Source organism: Antechinus flavipes, chromosome 6 (assembly GCF_016432865.1).
Source record: "Antechinus flavipes isolate AdamAnt ecotype Samford, QLD, Australia chromosome 6, AdamAnt_v2, whole genome shotgun sequence".
NCBI classification, from domain to species: domain Eukaryota; kingdom Metazoa; phylum Chordata; class Mammalia; order Dasyuromorphia; family Dasyuridae; genus Antechinus; species Antechinus flavipes.
In genome coordinates this window covers 242988291-243001682 of record NC_067403.1, presented here as the reverse complement: position 1 = coordinate 243001682, position 13392 = coordinate 242988291, and the positions used below count along the sequence as shown (strand labels likewise).

General features: G+C 31.5%; 1 pseudogene; it reads right to left on the bottom strand.

Moving 5' to 3' along the window:
- Window positions 1–4137: 4137 nt before the first annotated feature.
- Window positions 4138–5072, bottom strand: LOC127541558 (olfactory receptor 4C11-like; annotated as a pseudogene).
- Between the last annotated feature and the right edge of the window lie 8320 nt (window positions 5073–13392).

The following is a 13392-nucleotide window of genomic DNA, read 5'->3' as shown; positions in this document are numbered from 1 at the left end:
ATTTTTTCTCTTCCTGCTTTTTTTTCTGAAAATATGCAGACATGCTAATGATATATGTACACTTATTTTTATCCTGTAATTTTGTTCAAGTTGTTGATTCTTTCACTTATTCCTCCATGAACAAAGTGAAATAGACTATATCCAAAGAGATAGCAATGTTCTGGGATGACCAGCTATAAATGACTTTGTTATTCTCAATAGTGCAATCATCCATATCTACTCTGAAGGACTTATGATGAAAAATCCTATTCATACCCAGAGAAGAAATTGATCAAGTTTGAATACAGATTCTTTATTTGTCTGTCTCTCTATTATTAATTTAATTTTTCTTGAGGGTTTATATTTTTTATTAGGGTGGCAGATCTAAGTTTTCTTTCACAACTTGACTTTTTGGAAATGTACATAACTTCACATGTAGTTTCTTAAATGTGGGTGGGAATAAAGAAGAAAATATAGAACTCAAAGATCTAAAAACAAAGGTTAAAAAATTGTTTTGAATGTAAGCAGAGCAAAATATTAAATAAATAAATAAATTTCCAAAGGTTAAAGAAAGGAGCAAATATGATAGTTTTCTAGTTTTCTGGTATTTTAAATTTAAAATCATTTTCATTTTGCAAATATTTTCCTGTATCTATTAAGAAAAATATATACATTTTCTCATTTGTTGTTATTATTCTTGACATAGTAAAGTATATTTGTAGTTTGTTTTGTAATATTGAACTAACCATTTAATCCTGGTATAAATCTAATTTTATGTTGCTATAAGTACTTTGCTGAATTTTTTGCATCAAATTTGAATATATGTACATGTGTACATACATCTATACAGCACATATGAGTAAAAGTGATTAATTCATAGAGGGGGGAGAAAATGCTTCTAAAGAAGATCTTTGTGGGGTGTTGTATAGATCCATAAGTCAAACATTTATACATTTCAGGGAAGAAAAAACTTTGTAGGGAATGAGATAAATTTATTATTTATTTTGAAAATAAGGGGAAAGAAGAAAAATGTAAAATATAACAATACATTTTGCAGAAAAGAAAAAAAAGAGTGATTAAACAGTCTAAAACAAAGCTTAATACTTTCTGCACGAGAAATAGCTCAAGACCTTTCACAGTCTCTCTACTATAGAGAGATATTTTCAAAATTGTTTTCTTCTTTTATGGAAAAAGCTGGTCTCTTTTTCTATATAATGAAGAGATGCTGAAAAAATATTCCACAGTTTTATTTTATGTCATTTCTTTATATGGAGACTGGCATTGCTTAGTGAGAATGAAAAGGCATGATATAATTCTTAAGACATTTAAGAAAAGTTTTAATTTGTTCCTACTAAAGATATACATACATATATATGTGAATGCATTTCTCTTATTTTTCATTATTTAGCATTTTATTTTTCCCTAGTTACATGTAAAACAATTTTAACATTTGTTTTTAACACTTTGAGTTTCTGTATAACTATGTATACACATATTGGATTTAACATATATCATAATATATTTAACATGTATTGGACTATCTGCCATTTAGGGGAGGGGATAGGGAGAAAGAGGGAAAAATTTGGAACAGATTTTACATAGGTCATTGTTGAAAAATTACCCATGTGTGTGTTTTGTAAATAAAAAGCTTTAATAATAATTTTTTAAAAATAGTTTCAAATTTTCTTTATTCCTTCCTCCCCATCCCCTCAATGAGAAGACATATGTTACATCATGGAAAGCATAATCATAAAAGTAATGTTGTAAAAGAAAACACAGACCTCCCCCTTTCCAGAAAAAAAAAAAAAAAAAACTAAAGAAAAATAAAGGAAAAAGTATCCTGTAATCGAGATTGAGACATCATCAGTTCATTCTTTGGGTGTGGATAATATTTTGCTTAAGTCTTTCACAGTTATCTTGAATCATTGTATTTATGAGTAGTTAATTCATTCCATAGTTGACCATCTTAACAATATTTCTGTTACTATGTACTCACTATATGTCACTTTGCATCATTAGCTCAAGGAAGTTTTTTTCTGAGAGCATCCTTCTCATCATTTTTATATTACGATAAAATTCCATAAAAGTAACATAACTCAATTTGTTCAAGTATTCCCCAATTAATGCTCATCTGCTCAGTTTCTCATTTTTTTTTTTTTTGCCCCATGAAAAGAGTTGCTATAAAGTTTTTGTATGTATAGCCCCTTTTCCTTTTTTAAAAATATTCTCTTTTATTATACATGCCTATTAATAGTTTTCCTAGATCAAAGCATATGCATGATTTTATAGCACTTTGGGCATAATTCCAAATTGCTCTACAGAATGATGGATCAGTTTACAATTTAACCAACAGTGCATCAGTGTCTATTTTCCCCACATTTGCTCCAATTGTCACTTTCCTTTTCTAGCCTATTAGCCAGTTTAATGGGTATGATGTAGCACCTCAGAATTGATTTAATTTGCATTTTTCCAATCAATGGTGTTACATTTTTTTTTTCATATAGCTATAATATACATTTATAAATTGAGGAATGCTCTTATTTTTTATATATTTTACAAAGTGCTATATATATTTTTGAGATTATTTTGTTGAGATTTTGAGATTTTCTTTTTTGGGAAAAGCTTGTTTTAAAATTATTTTCACAGTTACTATTGCTAGTGATATTTCCCTCATGATAATTCTATTCTCTCTCCTTTCCCACTGTTCTTTTTCAAAAGTGTTTTGCTTCTGACTAACCCCTCCCCAATCTGTCCTCCCTTTTTTCATTCTCTTCCATTCCTATTTCCCTTTTCCATTTTACTTTCCTATAGGTTAAGAAAGATTCCTCTTTCACAGCCTAGTTTTATTTTATTTTTAGTTATTATCTCTTCATATTTAACTCACACCCAATATATACCCTAGTTAGAATTTATCTCCTTCTAACTGTTCTAATAATGAGAAAGTTTTTATTAGTTACAAGAATTATCTTGCCATATAGGAATGTAAACAGATTAACCTTACCAAGTCCCTTATGACTTTTCTTTCCTGAGTGCCATTTTTGCATCTCTTGAGTCTTGTATTTGAAAGTCATATTTTTTTATTCAGCTCTGGAGTTTTCATCACAGATTCATGAAAGTAGTCTATGTCACTGAATGTCTAACTTTTCCCCTGGAGAGTCTAACCACTTTTCCTATTTGTCCAAAAAGACTATGTGACTTCAACTCCTAGATATTACTAAAGATTTTTAAATTGACATAACTAATTCTCTTTTGTTCTAGTACACCATTTACCATATATATCCCTAGCACATATTAACTGCTTCAAGAAAAACAAAATCTTTTCAAAACAGAAGTAAGCCAGCTAGCTTCCTGTGCTTCTTCCTCCTTTGTATATAATAAATTCAGTAACTCTCTTTTTCTTCTTTATCTCATATCTTGAGTGATATAAGTCATTTTCCTACCATACATGAGAAAAAGCTATTTTATAATGTACATGTGATTATTTTTTATCTCATATTACTAATTTGTAAAATAATAATAATAATAATATGAACAACTCCTTGTAAAAGACACACATTTCCCTTCATTTGTTGGTAAGGTGTCTCATTTCGAATGAATGAAACTGTAGTATTCTGGTCTCTATGTTGTTGATCAATTGGTAGCATCTAGTTCATGATTTAAGAGAAAAGAAACTTATATGACCATGTTAAATGAAGAATGATATCCATTTCATGAATCTTCTAGGCTAAGTTAACCAACTAGTAGTTGTCAATGTTGTTGCACTTAAGTAATGAATAATGAATGATAAATAATGAGTTGTAAAGTATGGATAATGTAAAACAACTGACTTAGATCACAGCAAAATATAAATTCCCCCCATTTCTAGAAAGGATAGGGGAGACTTATAGAATCTGGGGCCGGGAGTACTGATTCAGAGAAAGCAGGAACTTTATGACAGATCATCAAAAAGGATCTAGCTTAAGGACTTTAAATATCTATGATTGCATATCTCATTTTATATACAGCCATGGCTTAAATGTTAATTCTCTCATATCTATCCATTATGTGGAGATAAGCAACCAGTAAGATAAGTTTACACCTTACATAAGCCAAATATAAACTATCATCTCAAATATGTCCATCCTTATAAGACCAATCAGTTTTGAAAAATGATGATGTCTATCCACATTGTTTTTTGTGTAAAGATTTTCTGCTGCTCCATAATTTCCTCATAGCTGTTTTAACTTCTTTATTCCTCAGTGTGTAGATCAAAGGATTTAAGAAAGGAGTTCCAATGGCATAAAACACAGCCACCAATTTATCCACAGGAAAGATGGTCAGTGGCCTGCTGTATATGAATATACAGGGGCCAAAAAATATGAGTACAACAAGGATGTGAGAGCTGCAGGTGGAAAGGGCTTTGTGCCTTCCCTCTCTACTCTGATTTCTCAAAGAATACAAAATAACAATATAGGAGCCCATTAACAATATAAAACTCACCATGCAGATAGCTCCACTATTAAAAACAACCAAGAGGTTTAACACATATGTGTCTGTACAGGCCAATTTCATTAAGGGTTGTACATCACAGAAATAGTGGTTGACTACATTGGGTCCACAGAAGGGTAAACTCAAAACAATGAAGAGTTGGGCAATGGAATGCACAAATGACCCCACCCAGGCTAATTCCACCAAGATCCTACATACCTTCTTATTCATGATAGTCAAGTAGTGTAGAGGTTTACAAATGGCTGCATAGCGATCATAAGCCATCAAGATGAGAACCAAGATCTCCATGCAACCAAAGAAGTGCCCTGCAAATAATTGGATCATGCATTCATCAAAGGAGATGGTCTTACTCTTACGTAGACTGTCTACTATGAGTCTTGGGGCTGTGGTGGTTGAGAAACAAGCATCAGAAAAAGATAAATAGGTGAGAAAGAAGTACATGGGGGATCCAAGTGTGGGACTGTACTTAACGGTGATGATAATAAGCAGGTTCCCCAAAATAGTGGCAATGTAGAAAATCAGATGATGACAAATACTATTTTTTCCCTTGCTGGGTCCTTGGTCAGTCCAACAAGAAGAAATTCAGTCACATTATTTTTCATTTTTATAATGTCAGTGGAAGTGGGTTTGAAAAAGTTGAGTTCTACTTAAAATACAAATTAGATAAAGAGACATGATGAAGACACATTTTGTGTAATCTGGCAGCAAAGAACAATCCTTTGGTTTCAGCTTTTAAACACACCTGTAATATTTAGACTTAAATTTAGATTTGAGGCAATCCCCACAATGTATTACAGTTAGAATATAGCACAATGGTTATGTCATGCTCATTGTGCTTTGTGACTAAAGCTCTTCTTTCTCTGTTAGTTCAAATTCAGGATTTTTCTCCTAAAATCTGTGTTTACATCATTGAAGAAGTTACCAAAGACCCATGCTCACTTTTGGTGCCTGTATAAGGAAATATAGCAAGAGGAATCACATATAAGCACGTTCTTAACATGCACTACATTTTAGAGAATCACTGAACTTAAGGAGATTTCATAGGCATTTACACATAATCAAAAAGAAGATTCTTTATCAAAATCTCTAATAATGTGTCATCCTGCTTACAAGTGGAGACTATCAATGGAAAGGAACTCTCTAATGGCAGAACACTTTCATTTAAAATGATGCTAATTCTTCTCTGTAGCACTACACTCATTGCTCACAATTCCATGCTGGGATAAAACAAATAGAAAACAACCAAAGAAACAACAATAAAATGTCTTTCTTCCATATGATAGCCCTTCAACGATTTTCAGCTAACGGCCAGCTACTATAATGTCTTCTGCTAATGTCTTTTCTTCTTATATTAAATATTTACATATTTGTTTTTCATGTTGTTTATTTATTTTTTGTGAATACTCACATGACACATCTCTTCCTTCTTCATCTCTCTACTCTTACCTGATGAGTATAGGGTATATTTATGATAATGCTATAACTTTTCCTGTTTCTTATATTAAGTTTTTAGTTTGCTGGAAAGAGAAAATTGCATTTGAAATAATTACAAACATTAGCAGTAACCTAATACAAACTGCTCATTTTACATTAATTAAGTTTCAGTTATAAATTGCTTGACTTTGAAAAGTAAACATTACAGATGAATAGTAAAACCAGCTCCTTTTTTTTTCTCATATCAACTTGTCAATCAAAACTATACTACCTAGTACTCATAGAACTGATTTGTTGAAGTTAAAATTAGAAATTATACTTTTACTCCTGCTAAAATGCATCTTATTAAAACTCATTGTTTTAGACTGCCAGAATTGTTACTCTACAATCTATTGGGTTAGCTCTACTTTACAGGTTCATTTTATCATCAGATTTGATAATCATGTTTTGAACATCTTCATTTAAGTCACTTAAGACATGATGAAAGAACAGGTTCAAGTACAAATCTCTAGTGATTTTTTTTTCCTTTATAACTTCTCTCCAAGTTGAAATTACCTCATTTGTTCAACAAGCTACTTAACTTGAATATGATCTGGGCTAAATCTTTCTATAATTTTTCTCTAGAATAGCATGAAACATTTTTTCAGATACTCAAATGAAATTTAAGGAAAATTCAGCAGTATCAATACTCTGGTTGAAATTAGTCTCATATAAATTGCCCTTAATATACAACTCTTGAATTTCTGTATAACTGACCCTTAAATAAGATACCTTATAAAAAATAATTGAAATCAATCTGAATATATTGTAGCGGTACCTTCAAGAGTCAGTCATCACCTTTCTTCAAATTGACTGCATTTTATCTTACAAGAAAAAGGGTTACATTAAAATTATATGCAAACTTTGGCATGGTTTGAGATTAAATGAGAAATATAGAGTAAATGAAACTTCCATTCTATTAATGAAAATGCACATAGAATACCCAAAAAAAAAGATGAATCGATATATTTACCTCTCTCTCTCTCTCTCTCTCTCTCTCTCTCTCTCTCTCTCTCTCTCTCTCTCTCTCCTCTCTCTATATAGATAGATAGATAGATAGATAGACATATATATATTATACTTCTCTAAATAAATATGTATATGTATATATTTTACACTTCTCTAAATAAGTATGTATTTCTGCTTACAAAACTAAACTATGCAAAAGCTTCAGTATGTTTGTGCAAAGGATCTAATTTGGAATAATTCAGTATGGTGTGTGAGCTTTCAGAACTTCATTGACTAGAGGAATTATGGGACTCATAAACTAGGAACCTTCTTGTATACTTTGAAATCAAGCTATCTTCTCAGTCAGCATCATTTTTTTTCCCCAGGGTATTTCTTCTTTAAAAGGAAATACAAAAAAGGGAATTACAGAATGTCAAAGTTAAAAAGAACATTATTTCACTTGAATCCTTACCCCTACCCTCAAAGTAATTTTTGCTGCAACATAATGAATGTTCCATCTAGCTTTGACATTATATGAATAACTTTAGCAATGTTTGTGGAAAACAAACAGACAAATGAGCAAACAGCAATGTATTACACTATGCCTTGATCTCATAAAGTTAACATCCTGGTTGGGTAGATGAGACATGAAAATAAAAGTCAAAGGAAAAAAAAATAAAAGAAAAATTCAAAGGAATATATTGTGAGACATAGAAATTAGCAATTGGATTGATCAAGGTGACATTTATTTGTTTGGATTTCAACCAAAGTTATAAAATGTGGAGAGGAATGAGCTGCCTTTACTTGAATGATGATAAAATAACTCTTTTTTGTTTGTTTGTTTTAAAAATTATTCTGGCAGAAGGACACTTTTTGACAGAGGGTGTACTGTTTAGAGCAAGAGTTTCTCCATGGTTTTCCCTTGTTCCTTTATCTCTGTTTCTATTTTACTTTTATTTTTTTCTTTCTTTTCCCTGGCTCTGTGCCCTTTTCATTCTAGCATCAAAATAGACAGCCAGGAATGTTTCTTTATTTGTTTGTTTGTTTCATCATTTCATAGGAAAAAATGTTATATTTTATATTCTGTAAAATATTTTTTTTCCTTTCCTTTAGGAATAGAAAATGAAGTTAATATGTTGTTTTCCCTCTTTATTGGATCAGTCATTTAGAGAAATGTAAAAAATTCAGGCTTCTACTTGATCCATCAGTTGACAAGATGCATGAACATCAACTATATAAAGAAATAATTGAATGGCAAAAAAGAGGAAATTAACAAACATGATTGCTTGTTTAATTTTTATTTTATTTCCAACCACCAAAGTTGCTCTATGCTAAGATAACATAGGGTAGATATTTGAAGGAACGTATTTCAGTGTGTAGAAATGTAATGAGTCAGGTTTCTGCAGCTCACTTCTGGCTTATCTCATTTAATATGTCTGTACCTGACTTTCCTCATGTATATTACATAGGATAGTGATACCTGCTCATTTATCTCTCAAAACTTAAATTCACTGAAATCATTATAAAATGCTTTCCTTTCTAAATATTCACACTAAATTCAAGCTAACACAAAATACTGGTTTTATTTATTCACAATCAAAAGTGTCTCATGTCTAAAATCCTTGGTTAATTTTCCTTAAATACTACTTCTGTCATAAATCTTCACTGGACAATTAACTCAATGACTTCACCTTGGAAAATGATTTTTTCCCCTTTCCTTGTCTTTTTAATACAGTTCAAACTTTTTGTCCTAATATCCAAAGTCCTCCACAATTTATCTTTGCTATTGATTTTTCCTTATTTACATAGAGGAAAGTATTTCAATATCCAGCTTAGCCTATTTTGCTCATTTATTTGTTTTTTTGTTTCACCACTAAGGGTTGTCATCAAATCTCATCTCTGACCCAAATCATTAATATAACATAGGCCAAGTTGCTCTACTGCTTAGTTCTACAAATTTCTACGTGTAAAAGTTAAATATTAGGGGTCCATCTATCTTGAAATAAGAGTTTCCTGTACTAATTAAATGACAATTTGAAACTATCACTCCCCCCCCCCCCAAATAGATAAAATAAAATAATCAAAGAAAATATCATGGAGAGTAGTAAAGAGATGAGAAGAAGGAAGAAAAGAAGTAAGAGAAGTGGCATAATAAAGATGCAGAGGAAGTAAAATATGGAGGCAATAACATGAAGGGGAAGATCTTAGAAGGAAGATGAAGTCTATCATTTTCAATACCTTACCTTTGATATCATGAACTTTCTATTGCTGATAGAGATTCGTTGGAAATGTTAAATCTCAGGAACCAAACATTTTGAAAGTTAATGGCTCTTTCTCATTTTCTTTTCCAAATTTCAAAAAAAGTTTCAAGAAAAGAAGCCACAAGGAGAGAATAAGGTATAATTTTCCTAAATTTCTGCTACATTGTACACTTTATATAACTCATTCTCCCCTAACTTTTTTTAAAAAGGCCAGAGAATTGAGTCTTCTAGATGTAAATATTGCTGTGGGGAGAAACATCAATTAAGGCATTATTTCTTCTCTTGATTATAAAGCAAATAATGAAAATATGTGTGCATATGCAAATATATTTGTATATATATACACATACATATGCAGAAACTATATATATATATATGTACATATATATATATCCATGAATATGTATTCACATACATACACATATATTTGTGTGTTTTATGTCTATTTATATAGACACATGCAAACACATATATACATATGTATGCATATATATGGATATACGTGCATACAGAATGTAAGAAAGTTACTAGAAAATGAGTCAACCAAGAAGGAGAAAATAATCACTGAATTCAGCATCAAGTTCAATACTTTTAAAATTGGAAAAACATATCAAGATTTAAATTCATATTGGTCATAATAACTAAAAATTCTTCTCATGTTTGGCCTGTTTTCTTTTCTCCCTCTTAGTTACATTTAGGGAGGGAACAAATGTTGTTGTATCTAAATTATTCTGTTGAAAGATTAAGTCATTGCTCTAAATAAATGGAGAGGTCTAGAATTCATTTGGTTCCTGACACAACTCATATCCTTCCCAATAGCAACAAAAGAGACACTTCATGTTGTCCTTACCCATAGTAGAAAAGGAATCAGAAATTCTTCATCTTCAAACTTTAAAATTTCAAATGGACATAGAAGTATCTACCATTTAAATTAAATCTTTCACTAGTTATTCCATTGTCCTAATCCCAATTTTACTCTGCAGTAAACACTGATAGCCTGATACTGCTGTCTGAGCACATTTTAATAAGAAGTTCATGAAAGTTTGTGAATTTTAAGAATTACCTTTTATTCTTTAGGGAATAAAGAAAACACTTCCATTGGAGACGGCTCCAAAGTGCATCTAACTTTGCTTACTTAGTTTAAGAGTGAACTCCAATTTGCACCAGACCACTATAGTTTCAGGTATTGGTTGAATAGGAAGCAGGAGACTGCATCCTCCAGAACTGTATCCTTCATCCAGAAGTTTTATTTTCTATGAGGTCAAAAGAGGAAAAAATGAATCATGTAATAGACAGATTGCTATAAGCGTACTATCACATAACAACTATCTCCTAGGAGGTACCATTTCCTCCAAGCCCTGGGAATTTGAGACTGGGCTACATTTCCCTTAGAATGAGACTATTAAATTTATTAGTTTACTCTATGGAATCACTGTCACAGCTACTGTTGGTCATCTCAGGACCCCAATCACTCCTTTGTCATTACTGGAATTTTCCTCAATTAAATATTCAATCTCATTTTATGCATGAAAAATAAATCTCAATTATTTAATGAGGGATCTTATAATATTCAAATAAATTATAACCTTAGAAATTCTCTAAGGTGACCCTCTTTATTGTGTAGGTAAAGAAACTGAGACTTCCAGAATTTGTGAATCTCTTAAGAAAAAGTGATTTCAAATGTAAAATGTAAATGTAAAAATACTCAGGAATAAACCAGAAGTCCAGATCATCATCATCATAATCATCATCATCATTCTCGTTGTTGTCATTATCATTATTGCCATCATTATCATTATAACAAATCATGTGGGTAATAGGGAGTCACTAGTATTTATTGAGGGAGATAAGATGGTCATGCTTTTAGCTTTAGGCAGCTGAGTAATGGATGGATTGTACTGGAGAAAGACTTGAGCCATTCAGAAATAAGAGCAGTAGTCCAGGAGTTGAAGTAATGAGTGCCAGGGCACTTAAATAGCAAGGGCCTGCACCTGAAACTTTGCTATTTGAATGAAGAGAATGGGGGATATAGAAGAAATGGGGAAGAGAAATCAAAAATACTTGACTACAAGATTAGATAAAGGAAATGAGTGAAAAAAATACATCAAGGATGACACCAAATTTCTAGCCTGGAGATCTGGAAGCCTAAAAGTTACTGAATAATAATAATAATAATAAATGTTAAGACAGGAGACTATAGGAGAAAAAAAACTTTTTAAAAACATATGTTGAGTTTGAGATGTCTGTAGGATATCTGACTGAGATGTCCAATATTCATTCAGAATTACAGCTCAAGAGATAGAATAGAATCAGATATGTTTACATTTATCTAATATCTAATAACCTATTTCTATATATAAAAATTTTCTATATTTAGATTGATAGTTATTATCAGTGACTTTCTAAAATATGCATATCTATATTTATATCTAGGTCAAAGTATATATCCTGTCTTTTTCTCTATCAGTTTATATATTTCTTATTTGCTAATGTAGATCCCTTTCTCCTGGAACCTCTCTTCCTTCTAAATTTTTGTAACATTGCTCTTGCCTGGTTTTAATTCTAGTTATATAATCAATTATTCTTAGTTTTCTTCAAATGTTGTTCATTCAGGTCATATCTATTAAATATTGTCCCTCAAGTACCTGTCCTGTTACCTCTTCTCACTCTCATACCATAGAACTAGAAGTTCTCAGTTTCCAGTGATTGATTATATATCTATAGGTGTACATTTTCCTATATCTATATTTTCTGTATCTAACACTATATCTATATCCAATGCAATATTTATATATGGAACACTTCACAAATTTGCATTCAGCCATTATTAATCATGCTACTTTTCTGTTTCATTCCAATATGGAGTGTTTAGAAAGGGCTAGTGCCTTTGGTTTGAAGACTGCCAAATCTTTTTCAGAGCTCTTCATCCACCTTTGCTATCCACTTTCGACTGACTTCTTCCAAGAAGCTTTAGTATGCACAGCAGCTCTGCTACATAAAACCACCTCAGCAGAATGGCTAAAGCAAGTTGAGAGTCACCTTCAGACATCAAACTGCTTGTTTAATTTTATGGCGTGTCTACATAAAATGACTTTATGAAAACCTCCCCTTAATAGAATTTGCAGATGAAAACAATTGCTCCAATTGCAATGAAAGTGGCTGAAGCCAGCCCTGTGAAATGCTTAGATCTTTTTCAAGCTTCTAAGATAATATAGTTATCTACTGAATCTTGGACCAAATATGAACTTAATAAGCCGAGTCTTCTTGATCCCAAGTCTTAATGCATTATCTACTGTACCATCTATCTGTTCAATTTAAGATTATATAACACATTTTTTGTTACAGACTTAGGCACTACATGCTTATGATTCTTTAATTCAGTTCAGAAAGTAAAAAAGTGGTAGATTCTGGGAGTGATTAAAGGCTCTATTTTGTCAATGGATCACTAGATTAACTAGATTAAGTTAATGGAAGAAGAGATTTCAGTGTAAGGGTGACAATAGGCAAAGAGATGGTTCAGGGAGTGAAAAGAGGATAGCTTGGAAAACAGTAAAGGATTAAATAGTTTCTGAGACTTGATGATGATAAAGAGGAAGATTAAAAGTGACAAAATACAGAGAAAGAGGTGTTGAAAAGAGAGTTTCAGAGTATAAGAATGTGTAATTGGAAAATCAGTGGGTGATGGCATGACCAAGCACATGATTCTTTCTGCATCTGAGGTACAATGTTGCAATAAGTCAAAATAATTTATTGGATTAAATAACTAGGAGAATAGAACATTTGAGACTATCAAAATGTATGTTGAAGTGTCCTAATTATAGGTTTTGGAAAATAGAGAAAAGACTGTTACCTAGTTACCTAGAAGAAAAAGAATTTTCCTATGATTATTAGATAGCAGTCCCTAAATTTTTACTAAATCGTAAATTTTGAATAATATAAACCACAAAATGTGTGGCTATAAAGTATTCTCAATAATCTTGGTTAAGAGAATATACTAGGTCCACAATCAGGAAAACCTGAGTTCAAATACAGTCTCAGGAACTTACTAGTCTCATGAACCTCCATTGGAGAAGGAAATAGCAAATTATTCTAGTATATTTGCCAAGAAAACACGCAAAAGCAGGGTCTTGAATAGTCACACATGATTGAATGGTTGAATAACAAAAAGGCATAGGGAGACCTCAAGAGGCCTGAGGAAATCTCTGGAGGAAAGAAATAAGAAGTGAATGATCCAATCTAGAGG